The 13,421-nt window shown below is 31.0% G+C and overlaps 1 long non-coding RNA gene across 1 annotated transcript; it reads left to right on the top strand.

The window, feature by feature from the left end:
• The first annotated feature begins 9,415 nt into the window (after positions 1–9,415).
• On the top strand, positions 9,416–12,864 carry LOC141317243 (uncharacterized). The gene is made up of 4 exons (XR_012351756.1): positions 9,416–9,929; positions 10,075–10,155; positions 10,957–11,048; positions 11,828–12,864. It is a non-coding gene; the product is annotated as an uncharacterized lncRNA (long non-coding RNA).
• Positions 12,865–13,421: the final 557 nt, after the last annotated feature.

Here is a 13,421-nt window from a genome sequence, read left to right as displayed (position 1 = left end):
TAAATAAAAATAAAAATGAAATTTGTTTGATTTAAAATGTTGAAAAATCTCTTTTTACAATGTACATAGATATATAAAAAATAATAAAACAAACACAACAACATTACTAAAACTTAAATTAAATTCTAAAAAATATAAGAAATCATAAAATATTAGAAAATCTAAAAAAATCTATTTTAAAATACTTTTAAATAATCAGAAGTTTTAAAATAATTTGTATTTTTTTAATATTATTTTTGTTTTATTTATATGGAAGAGCTATGCTAAAAAAAGTCAAATATTAGGTTTTGTTTAAAAAATATATATATATATATATATGTATTTTTGATTTTATGCTTAAAATCTCATGCAGATGTATTTTCCTCAATAAAATAAAATAAAATAAAACCATGGTACCTGTGCAAAAAGCATAAAACACACTGATTTTAAGATTTCAAATTAGTCTTGTTTTACTTGATTAAAGTTAAATATAGATTTTTTTTAAAAATCCCTAAAACAAGACAATTTACTGAAGAAGTAATGCTGCACAAGACATTAAGACTTCATTTATTAATTTTTTGTAAATTTCAGTTCAATGGTTTGGCAGCAGTAAGTTGTCAACCGAGTTTAACAGCGAATGTCAGGTGGGAAAACTGATGTGTCGGCAATAACAGGAGCAGAATTATAAATAATGACAGATATCCAGCGGCAATTGTTGACGGGCGGCAGAAGATCAGAAGCAGCGTGTGACGCCGCAGATAATGGACCGACACAGCCCTCGCTAACTAACATCTGAACACAGGAGCGTCTCTGTGGCCCCGGGCTCCTGGTGTTCTGACTGCAGTACATGCAAAGACAGCAGTGCAATTTCAACACATTCAGCAAATACTCTAAACAAATACTGCGAACATGCTGTGCTCTCAAAAAGGGCAAAGCAATCATATTCGTACAAAAATATACACCCTAAAAAACACCCTAAAATACTAATAAATAAATAATTGTAACTTTTTATTTTATGATTTGCACTTCAGCTATGTTCCAAGACAACATTTCTCATTATTTATTTTATTTTATTTTGATTTAGTTATGTGTCAAGACAACATTTCTCAATATTTATTTTATTTTATTTTATTTTTTAGCTATGACAACATTTCTCATTTTAATTAACTTCACATATGAAAACATTTCCCATAAATTTCCGCAAACTTTCCAGGATTTTTGGGAATCTTTTGGAAAGTTTCCAGAAATGCACCTGGAATTTTCTGTCTCTTTGCAACACAAAAAAAATACATATTTAAAAAACAATAAAAAATTAATAAAAACTAAAATACTGATAACTAAAATAAAAACTATAAAAAAAAACACTGTATATAAAACATAACAAAAAATTCAAATTTTGACTTAAATGGCTAAAACTAGTATTTAACCCTAGTATCTAAGTATTAAACATTATTTTAAAAACACTATATACTTAATAATAAAAAGAATGTAGAAAAAAACTAATTCAAAATCTAAATGAAAATTGTAATGTTATATCAATGATTGTAAAATAACACTGATACAGTGATTGTATTATTTTATGGTACTTCAAAATAAACAACTAATCATATAGCATATAAATATACAACCAATAAATATATAACCAAAAAAATTACTAAAATTAGAAAAATTACAAATAATTAAAATTACTAAAACTTTAACTAAAATATACAATATTTAAAAAAAGACATTGATATTTGTATTTAGTTAAACTTAACTAAAACTTAAATAAATAAAAATTGCATTTCCATTGTACTGTACCAAAAAAAAAACAACAAAAAAAAACATGGTATTGGCAAGGAAGTACAGTAGGTACAGAAAACCATGGTAAAACTATGGTACTTCTTGTAAGCATATGCATGAAATTTCAGCCTCAAATCTTGTGCAGAAATACAAAAACAAGTGAGACTTTCTGACGTTACTGTACTGCAGTTACTGCATTTTAACATTGCGGTATGCCACTGTTAACAACCGCCTGCACAAAAGCGAATGAAATATGCATTTGTATAATGAGAACCCTCAGGAGAATGTCAAACTCTTGAGATATTTCAGAGGTTTGATTCTGGGCGTCTGCTTGTATAAGAAAGCGGCGGGTGACACCTTCATTCTGAACATACTTGAGCTCCATGTTCTCAGGCCTCTTAAATGCATTCCAAACATTCGGAGCAAAAACAACCTCACATAATTGTCCGTCCCTGATGCACTATTTCCGATTGTGTTTATCAAAAACCGGCTATGACATCATCTGCCAGCCAGCGCTTGACTAATAAGGTGGCTATTTGTTTATAATAGAAGGTTTGATCCTGCAGCTCTATTGAAGATGGCGGGAAATGGAATGTTACATTGTAACAATGACACTTTCACCTCATTCATATGAGTCATATGGTTCTTTGATTGTCGCCACGGCAACATCACAGATGGTTTAATAAACAGGCGATTGACAAGAGGCACAATGAAAGTTAAGAAAGAATGCACTGGAGGGCGGCACTCGTACAATACTTGCTTGTTTGTCTTTCTGATATGACACGCAAATTAAAACAGCAGGAAACATTCCTCACGTCGAACATCAGTTTCATTCTCACGGCTTTCCACTAAGACAACAAACCTTATCCAAACACCAGACACTGGAAGGAATCTACAAGAAGCTGATGAGGCAAGTTTGGACTTCTGCATGATCTGCATTGGATCAATCTACTGGAAGAAGCACAATGATCTGAGGTTGCACAAGCAGGTTTCGTTAAATACACAAACGCTACAATGATGGTATTATTGCATGCATGCTATTTCAGAATCAACTAAATGACATGGTACTTCAAATATAAGCAGGTACCATGGTAAAAACAACAACACATGTCAAAACTCTACAAGCAGATTTTATTAAAGATGTGGTAAGATCAGTAGTGATGCAAACATACACTTGCAATCTGGATTTTGAACACATTTTAGAATAAGATTAATAATAAAAAAGCCATTCAAATTATGAAATAATAATATGAAAGCATAATACGGTGGCAAAAATGCTATTAAATTAAATGCATACATGCTGCATTTATATATGATGAGCACTTGATTATGTTTTTCCTTTAATTAAGTAAATTATCAATAAATGTAGGTTTGTAACAAAACATCACAAATATATTTGTCAAAAATCAAATTTTAAGCTATTTTTAAGCAATATTTAAGTTATTATTTTTAAAATCAGTTAAGATCAGGATTTATATTTACAATTAAGATTTTACATTATATTTATGCATTTGGCTGACGCTTTTATCCAGAGTGACTTTCTGCATTTAGGATATACATTTTTTGGGGGGGAATCGAACCCATGACCTTGGCATTGACAGATCACTTGATGACATTTTTTTTCTTCTGTATCTTCTATTGGCATTAAATAAATAAATAATTACATGGTTGTAAAGAAACACACCACAAATATATATGTTTAAAAATCTATGCATTTGCTGGGAATCAAACCCATGACCTTGCAGTTGCTAGAGCACTTGATGTTTCTACTACTATATATTCTACTATCATTATATAAATCAACATAATTACATGTAGGTTTGTAAAGAAACACATCAAAAATATAAAAAGCAAGTAAAAAAAAAATCTATTAATTCACTGGGAATCGAACCCATGATCTTCTACAATCATTAAAGAAATAGATGTAGGTTTGTAACGAAACAAGTCACAAATATATTTGTCTAAACATTTAATTTTAAAAAAATAATCAAAATATTATTACATTTACATTAATGCATTTTGCAGATTTTTTTACCCAAAGTGACTTACTGCATTTAAGGTATACTTTTTTCAATGCACCACCTGGGAATCGAACCCATGGCCTTGCAATTGCTAGAGCACATTTAAATGAATGCATTTAGCAGATCTTTTATCCAAAGTGGCTTATTGCATTCAGGGTATTTTTTTAATGCATTCCTGGAAATCGAACCCATGACATTTGCATTGCTAAAGCACTTGATGTTTTTCCTTTAACATCTTCTATCATCATTTAATAAATAAGTAATTGCATGTAGGTTTGTAAAGAAATGCATCACAAATACATATGCCTAAAGATCAACTGGGAATTGGACCCATGATCTTGGTGTTTCTACAGCACTTGATGTTTTTCCTACAATATCTTCTACTAGCATTAAATAAATAAACAAATAATTACATGCAGATTGTAAAGAAACACATCACAAATATTTTTGTCTAAAAATCTATGCATTTGGTGGGAATCGAAACCATGACCTTGCAGTTGCTTGAGCACTTGATGTTTTCCTACTATATCTTCTACCATTAATAAATAAATAAACAAATAATTACATGTAGATTGTACAGAAACACAGAATTTTTTAGTTGAAAAAAATGGTAAAATTATAACATTTACATTTATGCATAGCAGATGTTTTTATCCAACTTGCATTATCCAAATAATGGCATTCGAGAAAAATTTTTAAAATGCTTTTCTTGGGAATCGAACCCAATGGTCCTTGCCATTGCCAGAGCACTTGACAAATTTTCCTTCAATATCTTCTACAATCATTAAACAAACAAATATGTAAAAAAAAACCAATGCATTCCCTGGGATTAGAATCCATGATCTCAGCGTTTCTAGAGCACTTGATGAGTTTTTCCTTCAGTATGTATCAATCAACGAATGTAGGTTTGTAAACAAACACATCACAAATGTATGCATGTCTAAAAAAAATCTATGCATTCTCTGGGAATCAAACCCATGACCATGCAGTTAATACAGCTCTTGATGTTTTTTTCTATAATATCTTCTACAATCATTAAATAAATAATTAAATGTAGGTCTGTAATGAAACAAGTCACAAATATTAATTTCAATGATTCAATTAAACGTTTTTAGGTGAAAAATGGTAACAATATTACATTTACATGTATGCACTTATGCAGATGTTTTTATCCAACTTGCATTATTCAAATAATTCCACTCGAGGTAAATTTTTTAAATGCTTTTCTTGGGAATCGAACTAAAGCACTTGATGAGTTTGCCTTCAATATCTTATAAAATCATTAAACAAACAAATATGTCAAAAAAAATCAATGCATTCCCTGGGAATCGAACCCATGATCTTAGCAGTTCTAGAGCACTTGAGTTTTTCCCTCAGTATCAATCAATCCAAAAACAAATATAGGTTTGTAAACAAACACAACACAAATGTATACATGTCTAAAAGATCTATGCATTCTCTGGGAATCAAACCAATGACCATGCAGTTAATAGAACGCTTGATGTTTTTCCTACAATATCTTCTACAATAATTAAACAAATAAATAAATGTAGGTCTGAAACAAGTCACAAATATTGGTCTAAAAATCTAATTTCAAGGATTCAGTGAAAGTTTTTACGTGAAAAAGTGGTAATATTATTACATTTACATTTATGCATTTAACAGATGTTTTTATCTACTTGCATTATCCAAATAATTGCATTTGAGTTAAAAATTTTTAATGCTTTTCTTGGGAATCGAACCCATGTCCTTGCCATTGCCAGAGCACTTGACAATTTTTCCCTCAATATCTTCTACAATCATTAAACAAATAAAATAAATGTAGCATTCTAAATAAAAGCATCACAAATATATGTCTAAAAATCAATGCATTCCCTGGGATTCAAACCCATGATCTCAGCTTTTCTACAGCACTTGATGAGTTTTTCCATCAGTATCAATCAATCAATCAACCAACGAATGTAGGTTTGTAAACAAACACCTCACAAATGTATGCATGTCTAAAAAATCCATGCATTCTCTGGGAATCAAACCCATGACCTTGGCGATTATCTACAGTTTGAGATGCAGGAATGCACAACCATAATACATCAAATATATAAACTCCAAAGTCCACACGTTTGCCTGGTCATGCAATCACAGCGACACAAATCACACACATGAAAAATGTTAATCTGTCATGCACCAGCGAGAACATTAATGAGTCAAACGCTGTAAATCATTGCACAACAAATCTGACTCATCCTGATGCATTTAAAGTCCTGAACCCATCTGTCTGAAGAAATCCGAAGTTTTAAAACACCAAAAGACACTGAAGTTGCATGGTTTGCTTCCAAAACCTTGAACTAGAAGCTGCTCCAAAGATGACGTGATCGACAAGAGTGATTCCTGACATAACAACAGTGAGTCACCGGGGGAAAAACAGCCGACTTAAAGCTGGCCAACATTTCTTCTTGATTTCTCTAATTATCATGCCACAATAGAGCCGCTCCTGCCGCTATTGTCCCGTCTGTCTGTGAACACCCTAACCATCAATACTTCCTTCTAGTTCTGCTGGTTTGAGGCCCATTCTCAAGTCTAAAGAAGGAATCTGTCCTGTTAAATACCAGAGCAATAAGCACTTTCACCTCTCGGGCGGATCGCATTCCAGCTGCCGGGAAACAATTAATGCAGTGTCACGATCCACAAGCAAAATAATGCCGAATGCTGTCACCTTGATGTGCTTTTTTAATGATTACTGCCACAGATGCTGCTCGACGAGTCTGATGTCTCATGTTGACACTTCACACAAACAATTTACAAAAGCTCAAGTTACAGACAACCTGTGATCAATAATTAGCAAACACAAATGCATTACTTTAAATCTCCCAGATAGAAAGTACCACACTGATACCATGGTACAGTGATGTAAATGCAATGGAACTTCATATATACCATTGACATCTTAAGGTACTTAAGAGATTACTGTGGAATTACTGTGGCACATGTGTGTGTATATGCATAATAACCATGATTACAAGGTACTGCAATGGTAAATATGCAAAAAATGTAGTATGAGATGTAAAAAAACATCTTCAATATTTAATTTACTATGGTAGTACTTGGTGTTTATTCATTATGAAGTAGTAAATATGCAGAAAATAGTGTAGTTTGATTCTAAAACCATTATAGAAACTATGTTTCTTACACATAGTGTTATATATTATTGTATATAACTTTTTTTTTTTAAATAGTAGGCTTCTATTTCTGACTTTGGTTACAGAAAACCGTTTAAAAGTTACTAAACGTGTTAAATCTGAAACAACATCAGCTCACATTTCATTTTAAACATCAGAAATGATAAAGATCTTTACCACACGCGCACTTTGACCTTCTGGTCGCGTATAAACCAAGCTGTTTTGTCGATAATCGATCGATACTCGATCTATTAAAGCTTTTACCTTGTAAACGCAGGGTGAAATAAGGTAAAATGAGCTTACCGTTGATTGTGGAGTAGATCTGTGTCCTTTCGTGTCTCCCAGGTGTGTTTGTTCATCTGAAAGTGCTCGGTGACTTTCACACCTGGGCGGGTCACCTAGACGCGTGTGGGCGTGGCCAGAGACACACCCGTGAACCTGAGCCACGCCCCCTTCAGCCGCATTATGAAATGAAGGCGATGAACAGCAGGAGGGTTTTACTGTGGTAAATCTGCTTTACACAAGAGCGGATGTTATTCGTCACCATATTTGGGAATGTTCTTGGGCTCAAATGTTCCCGAACTATTCGAGGAATTTTGAACGAGTTCTAGAGTCAGATCCATTTATATCCGTTTATATACAGTCCTTCAGAATCTAATGAAATACTGACCTAACAATGTTATGAGTTTAATGAAGAAATGTTAGAAAAAAAAAAAAAAAAAAATATATATATATATATATATATGTGTGTGTGTGTGTGTGTGTGTGTGTGTGTATTTATAACAATACATTAATTAATAATTACATTATTATTATTAATTATTATTATTATTATTATTATTATTATATATTTAATTATATTCTATATTTATATATATATATTATTTTTATAATTATATTCTATATTTATATATATATAAATATTTTTTTATTATTATTGATATATATATATATATATCATATGAATAATAATAATAATAAATGTATATGAGCCACTTTAAAACAAACAAATAAATAAATAAAACTACTTTCCAAGACTTTCAGATAACACAAATTTGTCAAAGAAATTTTTCTGTTTTGTGCTAAGAATTTGAGGTCAGAATTTAACACATAATAATTTTAATATTGATATTGATATTAATATTAATAATATTCATATTCATATTCATAAAAACATAAATATTAGTATTAATAATAATAATAATAATAATAATATTATTGTTGTTATTATTATTGTTGTTATTATATATATAACTATATTATATATTTAAAACATATCTTTATATATAAATCAGATTGGTATGAGCCACATTTGTGCTAAGAAAATGAGGTCAGAATTTAACACATATTAATAATAATAATATAATATAATATAATATTTTATTATATATTAATTACATTATATATTTAAAATATATCTTTATATAAATCGTATCAATAATAAAAAACATTGGTATGAGCAACTTTAAAACAAACAAACAAACAAACAAACAAAAATAAATAAATACAATAAGCAAACAAAATTCCATAGAATTCCGAACAACATACAAATTTGTCAAAGAATTTTTGTTTGAAACTTTTTTTGCTATGAAAATAAGGTTAGAATAAAACACATAATAATAATAATAATAATAATAATAATAATAATAATAATTTTATTATTTAAATATATATTAATATAAATTATACAAATAAAAAATACTGGTATGAGCCACTTTAAAAACAAATACAATTAAATAAATAAATAGAAATCATAAAAATAACAACAACAACAACAATAATAATAATAATAATAATAACATTTTTATATATTTTTTTAAATATCTGTTTATATCAATTATATAAATAAAAATACTAGTATGAGCCTCTTTAAAAAGCAAACAAACAAATAAATAAACAAAAAAATCCATAAAATTTTGAATAACATATAAATTTGTTCAAAATGTTTTTATTTTAGCTAAGAAGTTGAGGTCAGAATTTTACACAATAATAATATTATCATTGCAAAATAAACGAATGACAAAATAAATAAATAAACTACCAAAACAGTATATGCATTTTTGCTCAAAATCATTTTCTGTGCTAATCACATGCACAAAATATCAATTTTAATTGAAGTTATTGTTTGGTTTGTTGTCCAGTTGAAATGCATGTTTACAAGAATAAAATAAACATCAACCCAGACATCATGCATGTGAGTGAATCAGTGCTGATGGTGCATTAGTAAAGCCACAAATTAGCAAAGTCATCTTTACTGACAAACCTGCCACTCCATCAATTTGCAAATTCTGTCAGTCGGTGTGACCCTGACCCTCCGCCACACCCACAATGCACTGCAGCAGACACTCGCGGACACATTACACCACACTGACCTGACGGCGTGTGTTTCTGCATTACAGGCGTATTATGTCACATCGCTTTTCCTGCGTGCCACACACTGTAAACCCCGCTGTTGTCATTAATAAAGAGATTAAGTTAATATAACTTGACATTACTTAAAATACCAAGTTTTGGCATCAAAACTTAAACAGGTGTGGTTAACTTACTCATTTGGCAGCAAAAAACTTTTTAATTGATATTTTAAGTTATCTGAACTCAACATTTTAATTAATTTGAAAGATTCACAATGTCTATTTAAAATGATTGGTCGCACTTGAAATTCTGCTTTGACAACCGCGCTGATTGGTCGATATAAGTTATATGACACAAGGCGGTATTTTTTCTCGTCATGCTGAATTTTGCTGAAGAACCAGCAGGACAGACGCACTAGCAGAAACCATCTGACACAAGAAAGACAAAAGTTAAATCAGTAAGTAGAGATTTAAACGCTCATATACATTTTTTTTAATTGATTTACACGTTATTCCAATGCTATTTTTTGTTTTGCTCCAGTAGCAGCACAAGTAAGCTGGCGGTAAAGCAGGCGGGAAGAAAGCCGTCGTGAAAGATTCATTAGAGTGAAGTTACACAGGTAGGTTAATGGTAAAATATAAGTGTAAATTTTGCTTGGTTCCGTTTTATTTTTGGAGTATTTTGTACTTATAAATATGCCGGAGTTTCTAAATTTCTATAAGAACATTTGAATTTCCCGCTTAACTTTTTTTTTCCTCCCCCAGCGGCACTTGCAGGCAGGCGGTCGTGAAGCAGGCAGGGACAGGGATGGAGTCGGTCGTGACGAAGGCCCATGGATTACGCTGGTAAGTTAATGTTTAACACGCCTGTACGTTGTGACTTGCTTAATTTATTAATGTTTCTTTGATGTTGTGTTTTTAAAAGCGAGAATGAGAACTTGTGCTGTTGTGTATGCGCTTATGAGGGAACAAAACACGGACATGTACCGTTAAAGTTCACTTTTACCTCAAGGTGCGCGCATAAACGGTCAAATGCACGCAAAAATATTTCAAAATGAGGCGCTCGCTTGGTGATTATTCACGTAAACCCTTGTCAGTTATGTCTTAAATGGTCATAAACAGTTGAGAATGAAAATACGTTTGTAACAGTATATTGCATCCGTGTGGCTATTAATGCAGGTTTACTAAAGGTTTCATGAGGAGAACAATGCAAAGCTAAAAATTAACGAAATTGTGACACATTTACAGAGATAGGCCTATGTTTTTAATTAATAATTCTGTTCATGTAATGTGTTCTTGGTGCATAATATTAATTATTCGTTTTTAATAGATTTTATAAAATGTATTCAATCCTATCTGCATTTTGTTTTTAATCAAGTTACCATTAGGAGAGCTGTGACTGTTTTACATGTCCCTGTGAGCGATTTGTTGACTTTTTACTGTCGGGAAAGATGTGCAAAAATGTTGTAACAACGTTAACTTAGTTGGATCAGGTGTGTTTAATTAGGATTTCATCTAAACTCTGCAGGGCTCTGTCCCTCCAAGAATTGACACCCCTGATTTAAATGCTGTTATGAATTTCATTAAAAAAAAGTAGTAATAGCCAGTGGTTAGATTTAATATAATTGTTTTTTTGTTTTCACACAGAAGTTGTCAGAGCCGACTGAGGACCGAACTCTTGTGCTCCAAGGACCACCTCTTGTGTTTGGAGATGTTTGGGGATTTCTTCGACATGTTTGGTAAGTATTCCATGTAGAAAATAATGTCAAAAAGACAAGCACACATTAGATCACTCACACTCATTATAGAAATTTGAATCTAAAGTGTTATTTCACTCAAAAATTAGAATTTTGTCAGTAGTTACCCTCGTGTCATTCCATATTCGTAAGACTTCCGTTCCTCTTTGGAACACAAATGAAGATTTTTAAAATAATTTTCAAGAGTTTTCCATTTCTCCATAGACAGACAAGAAAAGGTAAGAAAGACATGTGGTTCCAGTGATTTAACCTCAATTTTATTAAACAACGCACATGCTTAGGTTTGCATGAAACAAACTATAAAAACTATTAAAAATACAGATCCCCAATGCATGTTCACGAGAGCATCACAGTGCATGTGTTTTGTGTTCACGCAAGATCTGAAATCTGAACAGGCCTTGAATAATTTTATTTTGTAAGTGGTAAATTACATGTTTTTGCACTAAACACTCGCGCTGCTTCATAAAATTGAGTTTAAACCACTGAAGTCTCATGGATTTTTTTTCTAGACCTTGAAAATGTTACATTGGATCTCTGGAGAAACAGAAATCTCTTGGGTTTCCTTAAAAAAAATCTTAATTTTTGTTTGGAAGAAGAACAAAGGTGTTAGGGGTGTGGAATGACATGAGAGTGAGCAATGACAGAATTTGCATTTTTGGGTGAACTGTTCCTTAAGATTAAGTTGCACTGTTTGAAATCTACATGAGCTTGCATGCATGTGAATCAACTTTAATTTGATAATGTTTTTTCATCTTTAATAGATGTCTGATGATCACAGCTCAAATCTTGCTGTTGTCAGTGGGGATTGTAATAGTTGAAGATGGGACTACTCTTCAGCCTCTCAACTCTTGGAAAAGTGGTGATGGACAATCTAAGTGACCTTCCTGAATCAATGTGCCTTCTGTTTGGACAAATTTATGTTACAGGTTTTGTGCTTTTCTTGTCAGCTGAGAAAAAAAAAATGAAAATGACCTTTACATTGGAAATTAAAAACATGTTTATGTTAACAGTCAGTAAGACTTTCACCAACAGAGAAGAAACACCTTTTTTTTTTTTTTTTGTATAACACACACTCCAAGGAACTGGTATATCTCAAATTTGTCTTGTAAAAATGTGAAAAAATAAATAAATAATAGGTTTACATTTAAAACAGTTAACTGTTAAAAAAAATGCTTATGTTGTTGTTCATGTCTTTTAAAAATGTAAGCTTACTATTAAAAATGAGCTGTTTTGTTTAAAAATGTGATATTAAATGTGAGTTTACAGTCAAAAATAGGAGTTTACTGTTAAAAAATGTGAATGTACTTTAAAAAATGTAAGCTCATGATGCTGTTGTTCATGTCTTTCTGGAAATGTGAGCTTACTGTTAAAATTAAAAATTAGCTATTTTGTTGTACATATGTCTTTTAAAAATATGACAGTGTGGGCTTACAGACAAAAATATGAGTTTACTGTTAAAAAAGGAGCTCATGATTTTGTTCATGAATTTTATAAATGTGAGCTTACTGTTATAAGTAATGTAAATGCAGTATAAGCCTAATAAAGTGGTTGATGTGGAAAAAAAACCTTGTTTTAATGATTTATAAATTATTTAATACAAGTAGAATATATATATTTATATATAAGCTGAAAATTTAGGAAGTTTAGTCTGTTAGCCCTTTTAAGTTATCTGTACTTAAACATTTAAGTTAATTCAATGAAGAGACCACATTCGTTCAACTCAATAAATCGAGTTGTCATTTTCCCATTACTCAAACGAACTGAGGGAATCACTTTCCTCAAATCATTTGAGTAGTCTGAACTTATTAGGGTTTACAGTGCAGCGGGGAGTGGAATCCCAGTAAGCCTTTGGCCAACATGCTGAATAAGGAGGGAAAAGAAGAAGTCAGTGAAACCTATTGTGATCTCAGAGTATCTGTATCTTTCCCTTAAAGGATGTCATCATTGGCCTTATCGTGTTCAGACACATATCACTTCATTTCCCTGCTTATATTAAGACATTAAATCACCATAAGAGCTCTTTATCAATCAATCTGACTTAAATGTAAATTACAGGATTTGTAACTAAATATTAGATCTCTTTTAAACAGTATAAGAATCAGAATATTTCAAAAAATTTATTTTAACAGCATTTACTGCAATATTGCTGTAGTAATATTGGTATTTTAGGGTAAATTTTGGAACACCATGTGGATTTTTAAAATGTATTTAGGGCCAGAATCATTTTGTTTACATTGAGTCTAAAATAAATAAATAATTAAATAAACAAACAAACAAACAAACAAACAAATAAATAAATATCCAGGGTTATTATAGTAAAAAAAAAACATCACTTGAAGTAAAAAAAAAACATTA

Source organism: Garra rufa, unplaced genomic scaffold (genome assembly GCF_049309525.1).
Source record: "Garra rufa unplaced genomic scaffold, GarRuf1.0 hap1_unplaced_551, whole genome shotgun sequence".
Taxonomy (NCBI): domain Eukaryota; kingdom Metazoa; phylum Chordata; class Actinopteri; order Cypriniformes; family Cyprinidae; genus Garra; species Garra rufa.
Note: the sequence above shows the minus strand (reverse complement) of the source record. Positions and strands in the feature narration are given on the sequence as shown.